The sequence below is a fragment of the Diabrotica virgifera genome, chromosome 1, assembly GCF_917563875.1.
Source record: "Diabrotica virgifera virgifera chromosome 1, PGI_DIABVI_V3a".
Classification (NCBI taxonomy): domain Eukaryota; kingdom Metazoa; phylum Arthropoda; class Insecta; order Coleoptera; family Chrysomelidae; genus Diabrotica; species Diabrotica virgifera.
Window position 1 is genome coordinate 149,201,107 of NC_065443.1, and position 22,992 is coordinate 149,224,098.

The following is a 22,992-nucleotide window of genomic DNA, read 5'->3' on the forward strand; positions in this document are numbered from 1 at the left end:
TAAAAATTTAATAAGTAACTATTTTTACTCAGTGCTTTAAGGCCATGGGTACATAATTCGCAAATATTTTACGGCTCTCCCTACTTTTTCTGTCTTTACAAGGCAAATTACGTGTAGTAAAATTCTCACTGGTATGGAAACTGCAGACGTAAACATTAGATTGACAGTGACATTGTCATTAAAATAAATGGCTATTTCGGTTTTGTTCAGTTTTTGAATGTTCTTGGATAACCTTTGACGCACACAACAGGAAATTACTTAATTTATCAAGCCCAGAATAGAGAGAAATTTGTCATATTGACCGCCAACCTCAATAGAGAAGTCACTTAGGAAAAGGAGCCGAAAATATTATTTTATTATTTTTCTTCGAGAAAAAAAGAGTTAAAACTCTCCGTAAAAAGCGAAGCCTTTAATTATAAAATCTTAAAATCATCTTTATTCAAATATGAAGTCAACATTTAATAATTCACTGAAGAAAATGCTATTGCTTCAGCAAATAGTCACTACTTTGTAGCATTTTCTTTTACATAAAAGTAGGTGCTTTTGTTGAGAAGAACTTACTACACAACAGAATTACCTACTACTGACCAGAAGTATCTACTACAAAGCGTAGCGCCAGCCGTGTCTGCATTACACCAATCGTGATTTAATTAGTTTTCCATGTGCTTGTGATTTGTGAATTCACATTTTTCCGTACCAAATTATTAGAATTGTACATGAGTAAAAATGAGTGAATCAGATCCGAAGCGACAAAAGAGTTACGCGAGGATAAAAATGAACAATATTTGTTATTTGTTAATCTTCTTCACAATTATTAAATTTTATTTGATAAAAGAATGACCCCAAAAATTAAGAATCTTCTTAGTTTGTAAATTTTTCTATGACACACATTCATAAATGCTGTCATATTGTAACAAAAAAATGCCTACGCTGAAGACGTCCACCCATCAACTTCACATAAACTGAAGCAAAATACTACTAAACAAGCACATACTTCAAAAGCGTAGTACATTATTCTATGTAGGCTGGTAAATAGTAGCAAATACTACGGAGAAAATCAAATGGTTTTAAGTGTAGTGAAATCTTCAAAAATGTAGTACGTACTTGAAGCATTAGCATTTACTACATTTTATGCCACCATGGGCACTTTACTTTATAGCTAAACTCGTACCTATTTACGGTTATCGGAGCAAACTCTTATAAAATAATACTTTTATTTGAACTTTAATGACTTGAAATACTTGGATTTTCCATAAACAATAAATAACTTTTTATTAATTGTACGCCTTAAATCAATTATTATTTTCAAATACACTATCAATACTATTTAATAAACAACACTTTGATTGATTTTATTATCATCGTAAAAGCGTTAAAACGCAGTAGCAGAATCAACTGCTATATTATCAAAATAGCGGGTCCGACACATCTCTACTTGTCACTGTCTTGAGTCTTGTCATAACATTATATTCGAATGAGTGCGTTGTATGACAAAGATAGCGAATGTTCAATTTCCACGGACATGGTATCAATTTTTTTCGAATCCTGAAAAAACTAATAAATATTTTTAAAAAACTTAACACAAAATGAAAGACTAAATTATTATTGAGGGCCGAAAGTCCCTTAGAATATCGATACATTTTTGGCAAAGTAACGTAAGTGACATTTTATGTTTTTTCATTAAACAAAAGCTATTGTTGTTTAGAAGGTACTGCCAAAGTGTAGTAAGCCTAGAATTAATTCAAACATAATATGTCTTGGCTTACAACACTCCGGCAGTACCTTCTAAACAATAAGAGCGTTTGTTTAATGGAAAAACATGATTCGCCAAAAATGTCGTTACGTTACTTTGCCAAAAATTTATGGATATATATAAGAAGTTTCTTTTGAATGAAATATTTGAAATTAAAAATCACACTACATTTTCTCTTAGTTTTTCACCCCTGTAACTTATTAAAATAAACATTATAGAAGTTCTCAGGGACTTTCGGCCCTCGCTAATAACGTAATCTTTCGTTCTGCGTTTAAATTTTTCCAAAATACTTATTAGATTTCTCAGGATTCGAAAAAAATGAATCACGATTTGAATAGCATTGCAGCCGAAAATACGTACCGATCCTCTTAAACCTATTTGACATATCCTTGCCATACTTGGAAGAAAATGTAGGTACTGTACATCCTAATAAATTATGATAAATAAACGTTTCGGGCTACTACCAGAGGCGTAAGACAGGGGACAGTGAATGGTTTACCCTTCCCAAATTTCACGTGACTGGCGAAATTGCTATTTTAGCGCAATATTTTGACTTTTCAATACTTTCTATGTCAATTTTACACTGTTCATTTGTAACGTTAAAGTTATTAGTTTTCAAGATATTCAAGATACTTGAAGTTGAAAATGAAACGACACAGCTATTTTGATTAATGTATTGTGCCCCTTCATTTTTAACTACAAATATCTCGAAAACTAGTGATCTTATCGGTACGATTAAAGAGTATATTATTTACATATAATGTATTGAAGAATCGAAAAATTGCACTAAAATAGTAATTCCGCCAGTGGCGTAGAATGTGGGAACGGTTAATCCTTCACTTTCCCCTGTTGTACGCCTCTGGTGATAGCCAGAAAGGTTTATTTGACATATTTTAGTAGGGTGTCTGCACCTACACTTTCTTCTAAGTATGATAAGTATACGTCAAATACTTTTAAAGTACTGGATACAAATACTTAACATTTATGTAATAGGGATGTTTGATTTAAAAATTTAAAAATTCTTTGTAACCAGTACTTTAAAAGTATTTGAAATATCTTAGCATACTTGCCAAACTGTACGCCCTACTAATTTATGTTAAATAAACGTTTCTGGCTATTAACAGAGGCGTACAGAGGAAAATGAATGGTTGATCCTTCCCAAATTATACACCACTGATGGAATTGCTATTTTAGCATAATTTTTAATTAAATTCTCCAATACTTTTTATGTAAATCATATACCCTACATTCGTAATGATAAAATCGTTAGTTTTCGAGATATTTGAAATTAAAATTGAAATAGCGCAATACAATACATTAATCAAAATAGCTATGCCGTTTCATTATCAACTTCAAATATCTCGAAAACTAATGACTTTATCGTTACGAAGAAAGAGCATATTATTTACCTAGAAAGTATTGCAAAATCGAAATATTGTGCTAAAATAGCAATTCCGCCAGTAGCGTAGAATTTACCATTCCCGTCCCCTGTCGTACGCCTCTGTTAGTAGCCAGGAACGTTTGTTTATCATCATTTAGAAGGGTGTACGGTAAATACACTTTCTGCAAGTATGACAAGGATATGTCAAATAGTTTTAAAGTACTGGGTAAAACTAATAATTATTAAATTTTTAAATAAAACACCCTATAACTCAGTAACGAGCCGCACTTTGTTTAACTGATTTGAAATAAATCTTAATATTTTTAGGTCTAGAATCTACAACTCAGAGATTGGACATTCCTAATGAATCACCCTGAATATTGTACTGTACAGAGTTATTGAAGATATTTGCTTAGTTGTATATAAAAAAGGTAAATATTATACCTTTTTTTAAAAAATCGATAAAAAATATTCGCCTGTCTCGGTTAGGGTCCATGCCTCTGATCTCCAGATCACACCCTGATAATGTGTGACTCCTAAATATTTTAGATAAACACAGGTTAGTTTTTCAAGATGCACTGAACCAATTGGTTCGAACGAATGTACCAAAAGGTCTGTAGGATGACCTAAAAAAAGGTGGAACGATGCAGTCAGAGAAGATCTGCAGAAAATGGGAGTGAGATAATAGGAAATAGTGGCACAGGACCGACCAACATGGAGCATGGAAGGCAATAGTAAACGCGGCAAAGACTCACGAAGAGTTGTAACGCCATTGATGATGATGATGAATGTACCAAATTGAACAAGCAATAGAAGGAAGTGCACGATAAGCTAAAGAAACTGACTGATGACAAACAAGTAAGTTGCATTGGTTAACAATCTATCTTTCTGCTCAAGAACTCTCCAAGCAATTGCGGGCTATGTCTATAGACGAATCGGATTAGTGGATTTCATATCCGCTGAATTTTGGACATTTTGTCTTAACAAAACACGAGTTCATTAATAAAGTATTCCCGAAAACTATTGTTTGCTACAAAAATGACAATTGGTTGAGTAAACGAACAATTTTAGCAGACAAAGAACCGATATATAGATAGATGTGTTAAACTTATTATTATTAATAATTCAAAACCAAATAGTCATTATACTACATTCCTTCAAATACCTATACTGTGTAACAAACGAAGACGTATGCTTCGCTTACCACTGCACAATTTTCAACTAAATGTTCGCTCGGTCGTTTTTATAATTTGAAATGTGGACTAATTAAAACTACGTAAACCATACGCAATGTAATGAACGCGACGATACTGAATTTTTTTTTTAAGAAAATTCACATTTCGAAAATTCCGATGATACCAACTGACGTACCATTCAAATTTGAGCGAATTTAATATTAAAATTAATCTATCATCCGCCATGAAGATAAACACATTGCAATCGTTGAGTGTTTGTTGACTGAATACAGAAAATAATTTTTCCTTCTTCATGGTCTATTGTACGTAAGATGTTGACGTGTAAGCAAACACCGTCCACTTAGTTCGTTCTTGTGCCTGGCAACACAACGAAAAATATATTATATCACAAGATCCTTTAATAAAAATAAACAACAGGAGTGCACACTATTCAGCAATTGGTTAATTTGCTGCCATGTGAATTAGCTATTAGAAATGTCTGCCAAGAAGTTAAGAACCCTAAAGAAAACAATAGGAAAATTAAACAGATGGGCGGAATGCTTCGCAGATCCGTGAAATACAGGTCAACCAGAGAAAAAGAGGGAAATGAGAATTGACAAGATGAAATAAAGGAAGTTTTGGCAAAAGGAACCCAGCTAGCAAGATAACGTGACATTAACGTTAAATTTAGGTTTTTTTGTATTGTTACTTAACATCTATCTAAAAATGACGTTACTGATACGAAATTTTAATACGTATATTATACGTATGAATTTATTCGTTTCTGAAACGTGGCTTTATGGTAGGTATAGACACGTATAAGATCTCGTTTGAGATTGCAGCGCCATCGCGTATTTATTTCGAACCTTTCATTAATACCTAACCTTACATTTCCGTGATTAAAACAATGAACTGTCCATAGAGTTAAATATTAGCATAGAGAGAGTGTCATTCAGAGCGAAGTGACGACACCATCTTTTTTATTTGGATTAGTGCTGTTTCACTCTTACGCATAGTAAAGCTGCTACAGTTGTCCTCCTCTTCCGTGCCTATATTCACACTGAATGTGATTATAGATTCTCGATACAATGTGTTAGAAGGAGATGCAGCAAACCAGTCCCAGAGATCTTGTCGTCAGGAAGCGCGGAAGGTAGGCTCCCTCTATGTTAATATATACCTCTATGGAACTGTCAATACGGATGGAATAGGCACGAAGAAAATTAATGCAGGCACGATACAAGAGAGAGGTCCTAGAGAGAGACAGACAAGGTGCTGGAAATTTTGACAGGCCGTGTAATTTGAGTTGCCTATATCAACTTAAATCGGGGAAATGGACCTCATATTTTTTTAACTTGGTATGGACTGATGGGGCAGTATTTCCAAATTTAAATACTTTTTTGTATTTAAATACGTCAGAATTCTCTTCTTCATTAAAAGAAGTACTGGTTTTAATCTGTCTTTTTGTCATTGTCATTAAGTGATACACAATAAAATTACTTATATTTATTAAATATATCATGGCGCAGTTCTAAAACCCACAAAATAGAATATACCAAAAACAAAGACTAAAACCAGTAATTCTTTTAATGAAAAAGAGAGTTCTGATGTATTTAAATACAAATGAAGGGATTTAATGCGGTCAGAATGAGAGCAATAGTCAGGGAAAGAGGGAAGATAATCGCCATCTTTCGTAAACAAACAAATTGATAGTGGTAGACGGTAGTTGAAGGTTGTAGTAATAAATATTTTACATCAAAAGACATGAGAGACTATTTGTAGAGGATTGAAATCTATATTAAAAACAACTGTTAAAATTGTTCTACGAATTAAACATATTCTAAGATTTTGTAAAAAATGTTATTCAGTTTTCAAATTAACATGCCAAAGTTAAGTTAGGCCACACACAGTGCAATAACTCTCGAACAGTGGGCCACAATTTAATAATATTTCTTTTGAATTTAATTCTTTATTATAAAGCTTTTTCAAAGAAGTGGCACAGGAAAGTTAAAAATATGGAACACATAGAAATGGAAAAAGAAAAAGCATTTGTGTATTACAACAAACATGCTAAAAAGTTAGAGTCAATTAAAATAGGTAGGTACTATAAAGTAACGATTCAACGATAGGCAACTCAAATTACACGGCCTGTCAAATTTTCCAGCACCTTGTCTGTCTCTCTCTAGAACCTCTCTCTTGTACCTATGTTGGTGGCAATCTCGCTTCACTATTTGAATGGGAGAGGGCCATTCCATCCGTATTGACAGTTCATTGGATTAAAATCGTGTTTGTTTTTATGGAGTTATGTCAAAAAATCGAATTATTATTGTTGTGTGCCTCAATGTGATTCTTGGATAAAGCTTACCTAATAGTAATTTATCGTTTCATTCTTTCCCTAAATAGGATATACAAAATAGAATTCTATTTAATGACAGTTTAGTTGAAAAACGAAATGTATGGAAATATCTTCTAAAAATGGGGAAGCAGCCTAGAGTCCTTATATGAAGCAGTGTGCAGTTTACCAATGAAGATTACTGCAAGGGTATGTTTACGTATTGTAATATAAAGTAGCCATTAATAATGTTGTCTCTTTCTCTCATATAAAAGTCAAATATGTATAGGTATAATAAATGTTTTCTCAAATATTTAATAAATGTGTCAGCATCATGTATGTGGTTTTATTTACACAATAATGTTAAGTCCTATTTATAAATATCATTTATACCGAAAATTCTCCTAAAAAGGACGTTATTGTGACGTTAAGCAGGTTACGTAGAAATAACGTAAAATTGTAACGTAACATCGCTGTGACTTTTATACGTATATTTTAGGTAAAATTTGATGTAATTTTGACGTAACTTCTCCCAAAAAGTTGACGTTTGTTTGACGTTATATATACGAACATTGTTAGCTGGGAACTAATGCTAAAACAATGGAATATTGCGATTATTTGTCCTATCTATAAAAGACGACAAAAAGAGTGCGAAAACTATAGAGGTATGTATAAGCAGTATTATAAGTAGTCTATAATATACTTGCAAAAATTATTGAAGTGACCTGATAATACCAGGTAGAGTTTAGACTACTAAGAACACTACTTAGCAAATAAGTATGTTAAAATTAATTCAGGTTAATAGGAATGAACAAAACTTAGGATTATTTATGACTTTATTAAATATAGGTAAGCACAAACACGACTGTTTTTAATAACAAAGAACTAGCGAGAACTAATTAACCAGCAAAGAAATAGTGATACTAGCGATAACGAAAACACATCTTGAAACAGTTTTCCAGAAACTTTGAGAAGAAGCGAAAAGATACTACTATCAATAAACCAGAAAAAATGCAATGTATGGAAATGACTGGAGCCATAATAAATGATAGCAGATATATCAAAATGTAAAGAGCATAGGCTGTACATTAGGGTGGGTCGAAAAACAATAATGTTTCATTTTTTAATCGCTATACCGCGGAAAACTTGCCTTTGGGGGACATAAGTAAAATTCAAAGTAAAATAAAGTTATATATTGAGCCCCCAGCTAGCGCATCACACATACAATTTAGTTTTTTTCAGAAATCAAGATATTTTTCAATTATTTTTACAATCTTTAGCCAATAATATTTAAACGTGCTATAGTGAAAACTGTTTAGTTAATAGTTTAAGAAATAGGAAATACATTTGAAACAGACAATATCTTTTAATTTGCGGTAGCCAACAATACTCAAAAATTGTTAAAATTCACATATAAGCACCTTAAAAGAAAAAAGAAGGTGTGGTCTAGTATGTTGTGTTGGGTGTTATTAGCACATTCCATTTTTTGTTCTTTAACTTTACACTCCATTTAATTGGAATAGAATTATTATAGTGGGTTTAAAGTTATAAAGGATATAAATAAAACAACTTATAATTTTAATAACATGTTTAATTGAAACAAAAAGAAACCAAATTATAGCCAAATAATGTCAACAAATTAAATGAAATTTTGCCTTTAGAAAGAGTCTTTTACTCACTATTTCTGAGTGGGTACGTTGAAGCTGCGCTTGCTATCAAACTTTGGCATCGAAGGTGTGAATGCTACTGCAGATCTTATGAAACCATCTCATTACTTAGCACCGACGGCTTTTTTAGATGCTTCAGTCACTAACTTGACTCAGCGTTCCACGGCTTGGGTATGACATTGAAATTTTCCAAAGTTTCAATCCTCGAATATTTCACCAGCAGTGATTTTAGCCCAAACTTTATCATCAGAGACTCTCCGTAACAGTGACGGTGATGTAATTTCAGTGGTGTTCCAATCAAATAATTTAGTAGAGTCACTCGCATGAAAGGTGATTTTTGGAGGTCGAAAAATCCTAATTGTTCCTGTTTCTGTAGCTAACATCCTTGCTTTGATTATTATTCGGAATCCTAATTCTCTTATGTGTTTTCATTTTCATCCACTATCATCCTCAGTAGCAAATTTTCTGGGTGGGAAAAATCGCATTTCTTTCGATTATAGTATCAACTACTTTAATCAAATTCTCTGGTAGAAATCTGGTTGATTTGATAGCCTCAAAAACGTGTTCTGGTCCGTCTCTTATGTATTTTCTGTACTTTATTTTAAACCATACAGGCATGTATAATTTCAAAATGAAGGATACTAAAAATTTATGTTCAACTGAAGACGTTTCCACACTTACATACAGTCTCAAAACTCTATTAGCTGTAGTCAACCATCGAGAGTGGGAAAGTTGACCCGGTTCTCGAACAGATAACTCCACAGGGCAGTTGTCCGACTTTATCGCACAACTTATGTCTAAAAGATACTATTCATCTTTACTCAAAATATTGCGATTAACTAGTCCTCCCAGTGGTTAGGAACGAGATGGTTTCATAAGATTTGCCGTAGCATCCAGAGCTTCGATGCCAAAGTTTGACAGCAAGCGCAGCTTCAACGTACCCACTCAGAAATAATGAGTAAAAGACTCTTCCTAAAGTCAAAATTTCATTTAGTTTGTTGACATTGTTTGGCTACAATTTGGTTTCTTTTTTGTTTCAATTAAACATGTTATTAAAATTATAAGTTGTTTTATTTATATCCTTTATAACTTTAAACACACTATAATACATATATTCCAATTAAATGGGGAGTAAAGTAAAAGAACATAAAATGGATTGTGCTATTAACACCCAACACAACATACTAGACTACACCTTTTTAAGGTGCCAATATGTGAATTTTAACAATTTTTTAGTATTTTGCTCTACCGCAAATTAAAAGATATTGTCTGTTTCAAATTTATTTCCTATTTTTTAAACTATAAACTAAACAGTTTTCACTATAGCCCGTTTAAATATTATTGGATAAATATTGTAAAAATAATTGAAAAATGTCTTGATTTCTGAAAAAAACTAAATTTTAAGTGTGATGCGCTAGCTGGGGGCTCAATATATAACTTTATTTTACTTTGCATTTTACTTATATACCCCAAAAACAAGTTTTTCGCGGTATAGCGATTAAAAAATGAAACATTATTGTTTTTCGACCCACCCTACTGTACATATATTATAGATATATAATTGTTTTGTAAAAGTGTTAGAATTTGAATACTTAGGAGTAACCATAAAGTTGGAGAAATAATTTGTCTCACTGGTTCTCCGTCGGTTTTCCATACATATGATAGCCGTTTCCATGGTAACATGCACAATACAAACATAATTAATGTTGTCAAACAACATGTGTTGAAGCAAAACTTATTAGGAACTACCTTTCACAAATGTTCAAAAATAACTGCTAATTAGAATTTTAAATACATAACATATATAAATTTTAAGAATATTAAATACCTACATATACCTATATGTACTTTATTTCAGTGTATGCCTATACCTAAAAGCACCTAAATTCTTTAATTTTTAAGTTTGAACTCTTCAGCGCCGAGTCCGTGTGCATAAAATATTTCGTATTTAAACGGGCCTTTCCAAAGTCCACCTGCGCGCTGTTATTAGGATTATTCGCACACGGACTCTAACTCAGAAACCAGCTTGCATTATGGACGCGCCCTAATATACCGAAACTGGGAACCGCCGATTTTTATAGACGCTTTCTGCGCGTTGTAACCGGGAATTCCAAGATTTCGACCAATGGGAAAGGCAGACGGCCGGGAGTCCCAAGATTCCGACCAATCCGGAGAGAAAAAGGGCGGGGCGATGCACATCGCGAGTGTCGCGGTTCGCTGACCAAGACGGGTGGTCCTGCATATTTGAATCTTCTTCTTCATGTGGCTCATTCTTTATGGACATTGGCGATCATCATGGCCAGTGTGACCAACTCCAATTCGGTCGATTCAGGGACAAGGCTCAAAAAAATACCTGAAATGCGGGACTTTTCTTCAATGAAAATCGGGCCATTTTTTTAATACAGTGTGGGCCAAAGAAAAGAGTCCACCTTGATATTTGGCAGTAGTTATTAGATTTTAAGGAAATGCCAAAACAGGTTGATTTTTGATCTAAGGGAACACATTTTTACGGTACATACATCTCTCATTTGTCAACCCCCTCCCTTCCACTTCCCCACGCCTTATTTTTAAATAGGGAATAGGGGTCAAGTTCTAGCTCAGTTGAAAGTTTATTCAATTCTCTATTTAGTAATATAAACATTGACAAAGCATACAAATTATTTATACAGGGTATCCAAGAAAAATTATTTTGAATTAAATTAATTGACACAAAAATAAGAATGTATGTAATTTATTTAACTCAAAATTCGTTCTACTGCTGACAGAAAACAGAAAAAAAATATTCAACCTTCCAAGAGACAGATGGGTAGCAGTTTGAATACTGAAATCAAGCGAATAGCAATGTTTATTTATCAAAAAACCTTTTTTTTTGTTTTGTGAAGGCAGTAGAATGTATTCTGATTTTGAATTAAATAAATTACATACATTCTTCTTTTTGTGTTAATTAATTTAATTAAAATATTCTTGGACGCCCTCTATAAATAATTATGTTAATATTTATATTACTGAATAGAGAGCTGGATAACCTTTCAAGTGAGCTAGTACACGACCCGTACTCCCTATTTAAAAATAAGGGGTAAGGGAAGAAGAAGGAAGGTGGTTGACAAATGACAGATGTATGTACCGTAAAAATGGGTCCCCCTTAGATCAAAAATCGATCTGTTTCGGCTTTTTTTAAAATCTAATAACTACTGCCAAATATCGAATTGGACTGTTTTCTTTGGCCCACACTATATAGAACATTATCATCATTTTATTGATTATTTAACATTTTAATGTTGACAAACATTTTTTGGTGGTATGGGTTGTAATGATAATCACATTTTTGTTTGTTTTTGGCGTTTCGACTTTCAATCCCGAAATCATTTTCAAAAAAAGAAAAATTATAAAATTAACTGAATAGCTTATTTCAGAAACGACCTAAGTCATATTTTAGCGATTTTGAGTTTTTTACACTAACATGTTTTTCTGTGGGACTAAGGTGGTTTCAGAATTATATAAAAAACTGATGTTGAACTTCCATGTAAATAGAACCTTAATTTGATATTAAAATATAATTATAAAGAAATTATAAAAATACATATTCGTGTTTTCGAGTCGTCATTTCAATAGACAATAATTATTTATTAAAATACAGAAACGGGCAAAACTCCAGAGTTTTACTTTTCGTAGAACTATAATACCACGATATAAAATGCATGTGTTTTGAATGTGGTATTAGTATTACACTCTAGAAATTATTGACTTTTTTTCGTCCCACCAATTCAATTTGATATGAATTCTGAGAAAAATAACGTAGTCAAAATTTGAAAATAGAAGTTTACCAAAACGTTGAAAATTCGGATGGCTCGGAAGCTTTGTCCGGGACACCGGGACACGACTTCGTAATTCGGACCATGTCCCAGATTTTTCGGGCTAGTTGGTCACACTAATCATGGCCCATTTTACTCTATCTGCAGCGATTCTCAAGAGTTCTATTATTACCTATTTTTTTTTAATATATTTTTAAAGTATGGTCCTATCTATGCTTCAACTTTTACCTAAATATTTTTTTCGTACCTCTTAGGACAAACCAGTAATTGGACTTCATCGCAGTAATGCCGCACCCTGTATAAACTGGCGCATTGTGTGTAGGTGTTACAGTAATAAAGAATGGACCACCAAGCGTCAATTCGACCTCAGCAGTAACCCGTGTGAGTTGGGAATTCGGTGTAGTCATGCGATCAAAGCTAATTAAATTCCACTAATCGTTTTGGCTCTCTTTTGTGTTGCACTTTAGTTGGTTGGATGAATATTGGACATTTTTTACGTTTTGCATAATCATCTCTTTGTAATTGCATCAAACATAATTTCGTTGCAAGCCACTTAACAGCCAAACTGTTTGCGATGTTAACGGTAATGAAACGTGGACAATGAAAGTTTTATTATAAATGTACCATAAGGATAATGTACTTTTTATCGCAAATTGTCAACAAATGAACTAAAACAATAATTTTAATAATTCAACAATCAAGCATTTATTAGAGAAATGCCCAGCATTAACGCCAAAACACATGTTGTACAATATACCTACCCAGGCGCCGGATAAAAGGGCGGGCAAGCCGAGCGACCGCCCGGGGCGCCAAATTGTGAGGGGCGCAAAATTTTGAATGACGCCGATATAAAAATATATTTTTTCATTCATTATTGAAGTGAAAACTTCTTTAGGGACGTTGTGCGATTTTTGGATAGGAGAAAAAGCATTGAATTCGCGACCGTCATCGCGACCGTTATCGCGACCGTCATCGCGACCGTCATTGCGACCGTCATCGCTTATGCTATATATTATTTGTGTGTATATATAAATTGTATAGTGGTATTTAAATTTAAAATAAATGTAAAACCTATTTTAGGATGGGGAAAAAGGATTTATTTCGCGACCGTCATCGCGACCGTCATCTCTTCGGCGAAATACATTTTGTACGTATCTATATTATGTGTATGTATACATAAATTGTATAGAAGTATTTAAATTTAAAATAAATGTAAAACCTATTTTTGGATGGGGAAAAAGGATTTATTTCGCGACCGTCATCTCGACCGTCATCTCTTCGACGAAATAAATTTTGTACATATATTTATTGAAGTGAAAACTTCTTGAGGGACTTTGTGCACTTTTTGGATGGGGAAAAGTATTAAATTAGCGACCATCATCGCTCCGACGAAATAAATTTATGAAGTGAACATTTCTTTAGGGAAGTTGTGCACGTTTTAGATGGGGAAAAAGTAATAAATTACCAACCGTCATCTCTTTGACGAAATAAATATTTGAAGTGAAAACTTCTTTAGGGACGTTGTGACTTTTTGGATGGAAAAAAATAATAAAATCAGCGGCCGTCATCGCTTCGATGAAATTGATTTTTGAAGTGAAAAGTTCTTGAGGGACGTTGTGCACTTTTTGGATGGGGAAAAATTATTAAATTATCGACCGTCATTGCTTCGTCGAAATAAATTTTTGAAGTGAAAACTTCTTGAGGGACGTTGCGCACTTTTTGGATGGGGAAAAAGTATTGAATTTGCGACCATTATCACTTCGCTGAAATAAATTTTGTACGTAGGTATATAAATTATGTGTATGTATATGTACAAAATAGCATAGGGTATACGCATCGCGTATATGATATAGGGTATACGCATCGCGTATATGATATAGCACTTCTTTTTGGATGGGGAAAAAGCATTGAGCTCGGAATTTATTTACTATAAGAAGTTTTCACTTCTGTCGGCACTCCCACGAGTGCGTTCAATTTTTTTTTTTTTTAAACCATTAACTTTGAACATTTTTCCTACGACATTGTTTGAATAATTCTGATATTATTTATAAGAAAAATATTTCTATCTGTAGTCAGAATTCATAACTTAAAAAAAGATTAATAGACTAAAACCAAAGCTTACTAATATAATGCAACTTAAGAAATGTTATGGTTTTTATCACTCATACAAAATTAATGCAGGCAAATTCTTTTTACGATCTAAAAAGGTTGTTAATTTTTTGTGTTATTTGTCACGTAGGTATCAAGTATGTCAACAATCTACTTTAAAAATGAACGAAGATCAAATTTAAAATTATCAACAAAATTATGAATAGTCAGTGATACTATATACCTACAGGTGCTTATGTCGTAAAACTCTTTGGTTAAATAATTTTGTCTTTCTGTAAATTTGCATTAACACTGGCGCGTGTGCTTTAAAGTGGAATAAAAAAAGTTTTGTAAAATATTGGTAGTGGAATTATTAAATTTTTATTATTTTTTCATTACATAAATTTCGGTAAAAGTGGCAAATAAAAATAAATGTAACAAAAAAAAATAAATGAATAATTAAATTTATGGTAGGAAATAATAATATTAACTTAGTGCACATGAAGTCATGAGGTAAACGACGAGAATTTTGAACATTTGAAGTGATTTCTTAAAATCATTATTCTCATCGGTTTTAGTAATTAAATTTACCTGTTCTTCCATTGTAAAGTGATTTAAGTATTTCTTCATTTAAAAATTTTTTACCAATGTGGGTATGTATGAATTAGGAATGACAAGTTCTTCTTCATATGAATGTATAGAAACCTATTTCGAATACTTTTTAAGCGTTAAGATGTTTTATTTTTTGCATCAAAACTTATGAAAAAGGGTAAATTTTTGTAACAAATCGAACGAGAAATTCCAAAATGATTTTTTATTTGAAACATCATTTAATCGTCAGTTTGTTTCAAAACATTTGCGGACGTACGTTTATAGAACAAACTGTCATCATTTTTTCATGTAGAATTATCCCTCATAGTTTTTCGCAATTATTTAGAAACACCCTGTATCCTTTCTAATTTCCACAGTTTTCACTCAACCTGTTCTCTCCAGTTCTTTCTGTTTTACCAGTCCTCTTCCTGCAGATTTCTTCTTTCCATTGCTTCGTCCACTTCATCTCTGAAAGATCTTCTGGCCTGCCTTTCTTTCTTCTTCCTATCGGGCTCCACTCTGTTATTCTGTTGATCCAACGTTTTTTGTCTGCTTTTCTTCTTGTCCTTACCAGGTTAATTCCGTCTGTTCTATGTAGTCTATTATATCTGAGTTCATTTCCATTATTTTCTTAATCTCATTGTTATTTATTCTATCTCTTTTTGTTGCTCTTAGCTTTAACTCTTACTCACCGCTTTTCCTTAGGAATTCCATCTCTGTTGCTCTTATTTTGTTTTTGGTTTTCTTATTTATACTACAATTCACACTCATAAGTCAGGATACTACTTGTCATGGTGTGATATATTCTTCTTTTTGTTTTTATACTGATGTTCTTTTCCAACAATACCGGATTAATTTTCAAAATTTTCATATGCAGTCTCTTGCTTGTCCTAGTCTATGTTTTATATTATCTTATTCAGTTGTTCCTTTGTTTGCTATTATGGAACCTAAATACTTGTACTGGGGTCGTATTTTCGAATTAAATAGAATATTTTCGCATACGTGTTAACTCGAATGAAAAATTTCGTATACGAACGTGAATGTGTATTTTTGAACGTCCTTCGAAATGTTATACGTATACGAGCAGAATTTGCACCGGCAACACTGCAAATTAGAATAACATTGAACTTACTTGTCATCTGAAGAGTCACAATGTTGCCATATTTGTTTCTTCTATTTCTTGTATAACAAGAATGTCTTAACTGGGGTATAATGTATAAGAATAAGATTGTATAACAACGTTTAATGTATAAATATAACGACTTATAGTCTGAACAAATTATAAAAAAGGGCTATTTTTGGGAGAAAAGTTGTTTAGAAGTTATTTTAAGTGTAATCGAATATTAAGATTGCATAGGTATATTAGTAATATCAATTTGCAAAGTCCGCAGAAAGTGTGCCATTTTGTTTAATATTATTTTTATATCCAGTATTTACACTGATTCTTTACTATTTACTTTTCAAAACTTCACTTCAAAGCGATTTTTTAAATGCACCTTTATGTAATGTGATAGTATGAAAACATTGAGGATATGGCAACGGTGTCATATGTCAAGTTTGGAGCTTAGATCCAATGCTAAAATGCTTACATAAAGTTAGGTTAGGTTATATTTTCAAGGCATAATCGTACAACATGTCCTTTCTTTCTATTAAAGAATTATTTAAACCAGCCATTGAAAATAAATTTCAATGTAAAAATATTGTAGACAACAACACAATTAACACTATCAGCTAAAACTATCATGACAGCTGAAATGACCTTGAAATGAAACAATAATTCGTATACGAGCATCACGATTCGAATGGTTCATACCCATTCGAGTCGCCGTATACGAAAAAATTCGTACACGAAGTATTCGAAAATACAAGACACCGTATTTCAAGCGAAATTCTTCTAATTTCGTATGCGAAATATGCTCGAATGAATTCGAAAATAGGACCCCTGGTCTGTTCCTATGATTTGTTTACCTTCGTCTATTTCCAGCCTATTCTTTTGTTACTGGTATACCCATTCCTTCGCACTTTCTTCTCCATGGTTTCAGGGTGTTTTCCAGGAATATTTAAAATAGGATAGGGAATATGTAACAGCCCTGTAGCAGTCCATTTTTCGTCTTAAATGGACTGCATATTCTATTGCCCGTTTTGATAGCTACTTTGTTCTTCTTGTATAGTGCTTACACTGCTTTTATTAATATTCGTGGAACTTCGAGGTCTTCCATTGTTTCCCATAGCCTTAGTTCTATGTATCAAGGCATAGGCCTACTCATTATATAATAAAACAATGCATGATTTTCAATTGAATTTAGATGATTGTAGAGGCCAAGGATATGACAACGGCTCTAACATGAAGGGAAAAAATAAAGGTGTACAAGCTCGTGTTTGCAAAGAATATCCTCCTTATTTTTTATGCTTTGTGGATCCCACTCCCTTAATTTAGTTATTGGGGATGCAGATTGTGCGCTTCTAGTGCGCACAATCAACTTGCGCACTTTTTAGTATTGTAAAAGTACAACGTTATACATTTTTTCTGTTTTTTGGCAATGTGCATTTATCTTTATCTTTTGTCTCGTTCCTTCGTTGCTTGAATTCGCTCGTTATGCTACGCCATATGTTGCATCAGCTATAAATAATAACTGGCTATTTTACTCTTTTTTGACTAAATATATTGTTACATAGTTCTTTATAATGAAATTTTGATGTTTTTCCTTTTTTAACTATTTTTTTATATTTGCAGTATATAATATTTCGTATGAAAGGGCGCCAAATTTTGTTTTGCCCGAGGCGCTCAAAACCCTAGAACCGGCCCTGTACCTACCCAACAAAAATTATATTGTTAAATAGTTCTTTATAATGAAATTTATTTTGATGTTTTGCCTTTTTTAACTATTTTTTTACATTTGCAGTATATAATATTTCGTATGAAAGGGCGCCAAGATAAAAATGAAGCTAATATCGTTGATGAAAGTTTATTGAAAGTGAAACCAATTACTGAACGCCCTTTTGTGTTTTAAGTAATTGCGACAACCCTTCCAAACTGTAATCTTTTATCGGGACTCTCAGTTAATTCAGCAAATTCCTGTAGAAAATTCCACCGGAGAATATATAGCATAGGAAGGATAACGAAGATGAAGAAGTTCGTCCTCGACAATAGCACATTCGAGGGAAATCATTATAAATGTTTTGAGCATTCCCTGGCGAATTCAAACGAAAATATACAACAATGCTAGAAAGTACATTTTGGGACGTTATCAAAGGCCTGCAGCTTCCTGATAACGCCAATACACCGCACCGTCGTTCCAAAATGGAGGATGAATAATAAGAAAACGAGGTGGAGGCGCTCCATTTAATTCAGCTTCATCTTTTGTTGTACGCGGCGCGTCTCTCACAGGAAAGGAGTTCTATATACTCGGGGGACGTTGAATTTATTACTTTTGGAGTCGGAGTTCTTTTTTATTGCCGCTGATAATGAATAAACTATTCCATACATTAATTATAGGAAGTTACGATCTAAGTATTATGTTTAAATTTTAATATTGCAAGTTACGGCTTCATTATTTTTAGTGAAACATTATAGGAAACAATATTTGAACAAGATCTACACTATTCCAATAAATTAACGCACTACCTTAAAAATGGGTCATTTTTTATGTCTCGAATTTCCTAAACCTGTTTTCCGATTTAAATATTTTTTAATATGTTATAGCCTTTATCTTAAAAAATGTCGCTGTAGTACTATTGTTCATAGACAAGTAAATTGTCATTGCATACCGGGTGTAACAATCAAACTGTGTTTTTTCTCAAAGTTCACAACATCCTGTGAAATATTCTAGCATTTATAAAATACTGAAAATAAAACCCAACTATAGCCTCAGGTTTCCTTAACATTATGTTTTTTTATTTATTAGCTTATGTTGTATAATAAAAAAGTTAGGTACTTTAACAACTAGCCATGTTCTTCGTCAATACAGGGTGTTTCTAATTAAGTGCGACCAACTTTAAGGGGTAACTCTGCATGAAAAAATAATGACAGTTTGCTATCTAAGTTGAATTTTTTTTTACAAACTGACGATTTATTTATTGCACTAAAACCGGTTGAGATATGCAAATTAAATTTGGTAGGTTTTAAGAGGTAGTTATTGAGCATTTTGTGTGACTTTTTTCTAAACATTATGTGGATCATATAGAACAATTTGGTGTTGGAGGATAACTTTCACTTTGGATGTCTGGGTTTGGGTCTAGTTATACCATACTAGCTGTGTATATTGGGACACAGAATGAATATTTACTTTTAAAATGGAGTAGCATCGTCCTTGAACTTTATGACCGCTCGAATACAGTTGGACAAATTTATTTGATATGTGCTCTATTTGGCTTTAAGATCATATAATGTCAGCTATGGGTTGTTCCTTAGTGTCTATTTTCCATTTCTTGTTTTCCATTCGCTATAAATTCCCATACCATTACACACTGGGATGCAAAATTAACCGGATACTTTAAAAATGGGTCATTTTTGAATTTCTACATGAAAAAATAGTAACAGTTTGCTTTATAAACCTATGTCCTCAAATGATTCGTTTCTGAGATAGAGTGTTTTGAAATTTCTCTTACAAACTGAAGATTTATTTATTGCTTTAAAACCGGTTGAGATATGCAAATTAAAGTTGGTGGGTTTTAAGACGTAGTTTTTTGTGCATTTTTTTGACATACAAGCAGGAATGTAATATTCACCATTGGCGCGCATACAGGTAATATGAAGGTTCATGTTACCCGTATGGGCGCCAATGGTAAATATTCATTTCTTACTTGCATGTAAAAAAATGTACAATAACTACGTCTTAAAACCCATCAAACTTCATTTGCATATCTCAACCGGTTTTAAAGCAATAAATGAATCTTGAGTTTGTAAGAAATATTTCAACAGCCTCTATCTCAGAAACGAAGCATTTGCGGACATATAAAGCAAACTGTTATTATTTTTCATGCAGAATTACCCCTTTAAGTTTGCTATGCTTATTTAAAAACACCCTGTATTGATAAAAAACATGGCTAGTTGTTAAAGTACCTAACTTTGTTATGGTCTAATGTAAGCGAATGAATCAAAAACAGAATATTGAGAAAACATGAGGCTATAGATGGGTTTTAATTTGAAAATTTTATAAATGCTGGAATATTCGACAGGGTGATGCAAAGTTGGAGAAAAAAACACAGTTTAATTGGTACACTCGGTATACAATGAAAATTTAACTGTTTAGCAACAATACTCTTACAGCGATATTGTTAAAAAATAAGGCTACAATATATTAAAAAAATCACTTAAATCGGACAACAGGTTCAAGAAATTCAAGACATCAAAAATTACCCATTTTTAAGGTGTCCGGTTAATTTTGCACCCCAGTGTATATGAACTGCGTCCTTTGCATGTCGTCAACTATTGTACTTTCTATGTATTTCCATGCGTTCCCTGATTTCTTTATTTCTTGTCTTTTTCTTTCTCGAAATCCTTTATTAAAAAGCTTTATTATATTCATTTCCGTAGCTTCTATCTTTTGTTCGTTTGTCGGTTTCTCTATCTATTAATTGTCCTGTTTTACCATTCGTATAATAGCCTGGAAGAAAAACGGTAAAAGAAAAATGGATAACAAAACAATGTGCGATGATATCGAAGACCAAATAAAAAATATGACGACTTCCATCTTCATAAGAAACTAAAGAAATTCATCGACACAACAGGCACGACATACTCACAAAGGCCAAATAATCTACTCAACGCACAAGACAAAGCCTCTTTAAGCCCTGATGAACAAATAAATATGTGGGAAGACTATATAAAGGAACTCCTCTATGGCATCAGGGAATCTCCTATATTAAATAAAAAAACGACGAAGGTCCTCCAATACTGAAGTCTGAACTGGAATAACTTAAGTCAACTAAAAAAAAAAACAAATCTGTAGAAAAAGATGAAATACGAGCTGAGCTGTTGAAGTTAATCAACGAGGACCTTCTTCATGGACTATTAAATAATATTTACAGTACAGGAGCGATCCCTAAAATATGGATTGAATCCGTCTTCATACCAATACCAAAAAAGAAAAACGCCAAATTATGCTAGGACTTTCGCCTTATAAGTCTACTAAACATTCTGACATTTTTTTCTTGCGAATCATACAGAACAGAATCTCGTAGAAGATGTGACAAGTCATCGGTCAAGAACAATTTGGCTTCAGGAAAGGTATAGGGAGCGAGAAGCAATATTCTATCTTAAAACTCTGGCACAAAGGTGCAAAGATCAACAAGCAGATTTTTGTCTGTTTTATAGATTTTGAAAAAGCTTTCGACCGGGTGCGGCACATGACCTTGATAGAAAGATTGAACGATATCGGAGTCTACAGAAGATATTCTAAAATTATAGAAGCTATTTTTTATTGGAATCAGACAGCAATCCCAAAGACCTATGGTAACACTTCAAGGCCAATTGAAATACAACGAGGTATCAGACAGGATTGTATGCTATCAGCGTTACTGTTTAGCGTCTACTCTGAGGTAAGGTTGCAAACGCTTTATCGTCAGGATAAACGATTAAAGAGTAAATAACCTCCGTTATGCAGATGACACTGTTTAATGACTGATTCACTGGTTGTGAAAAAGTGTAGATGAAGATCAATACTGCGAAAACGAAAGTTATAAAAATATCAAGGAACAAAAATTTACCCCTTTAAATATATGAGAACCGCCAAGAGGTTGAATACGTAAACCAATACAAATACATTGGCTACTGGTTCAACAATCAACTTGATTATAAATAAGAAATAAGAGCGAGAATAGAGATAGTCCGACAAGGTTTAATCAAAATGAAAAGCTTGTTTTGTAACAGTAGTATTAATATCAGCCTTAGATGTCGTTTTCTGCATTGCTATGTATGATCAATACTTTTGTATGTAAGCGGAGGCCTGGATACTTAGCATAACATTGATGGATAAGTTAGAAGCCTTTGAACTCTGGCTTTATAGAATAATCTTGAAAATGGCTTGGATAACCCACACCACCAACGAAAATGTTCTGAGGAGAATAGGTACAGATAGGAAGCTGCTAAAGATCGTCAAAGTTAGAAAAGTTAGCTACCTGGGACTCATAATGAAAAACTAAAATTAGCGCCTCGCGTAACTTATCATCCAGGGTAGGATTGAAGGAAAACGGGGTCCCGGTGAGCGCCCGATTTCATGGCTTAGGAATATCAAGGACTGGACTGGCCTTGATTTAACAGCTTTGTTTAAAGCTATAGCCTATTTTTTACCAGAATTTCAAGGTAATTCGTTTCCTTTGTTGTATTCTTTTTCCAGAGAATTCCGTTAAAGCGTCCTATAGCTTTTCTGGCTTGTTATGCTGGTGTTAATTTATTGATCATTTGTTTCTTCTCAATTAAATATAAGGTATTCCTAGTTATTTGTATTCATCAAAAATCCTAATCTCCTTGTTATCTAGTAGATATACTAATACTAGTCTCCAAATAATAGTAGGTTTCCTGGATAGATAGAGTTACGAACAACGAAGTACTGGGAAGAATAGGTAAAGAGAAGGAAGTTGAACTTACAATTAAAGAAAGAAAACTACAGTATCTCGGACATGTGATGAGGGGCGAGAAGTATGGCATACTGCTACTCATAATGCAAGGAAAGATAGATGGAGATAGAAGAAGACGAATTTTATGGCTGAAGAACCTGAGAGAATGGTTTGGATGCAGCTCAAAACAACTATTGAGAGCTACTGTCTCAAAAATTAAAATAGCTATGATGATTGCCAACCTCCGTAGCGGAGATGGCACCTGAAGAAAAAGTCTCCACATCTGATATCCTTTAGCTAACTTTCTAATCATGAATTCCAAGTGGACTACTATTGAATGCCTCTCGTGTATCGCAAATGAAAAGATGCGCTCTTACTAAAACATTGTTTCCAAGTTGCCCAATTGATCTGCATTATCTTCGAGAATTTCAAGAATTAATGGCTGAATTGCGTTTTGTAACATCTCAAGGTACACTTCATCGGTCAAGTTAGCATTAAGAAAAACATTCTCAAACATTTACTTTTTCTGGAAACTGAGTATATTTTTCACGAAAGAAGTAAGAATTTGTGGCACTCCAATATCTCACATTGTGTGTGCTAACATTTCCATTGAGGAAAAAGTAAACAATGTTTTTTTAT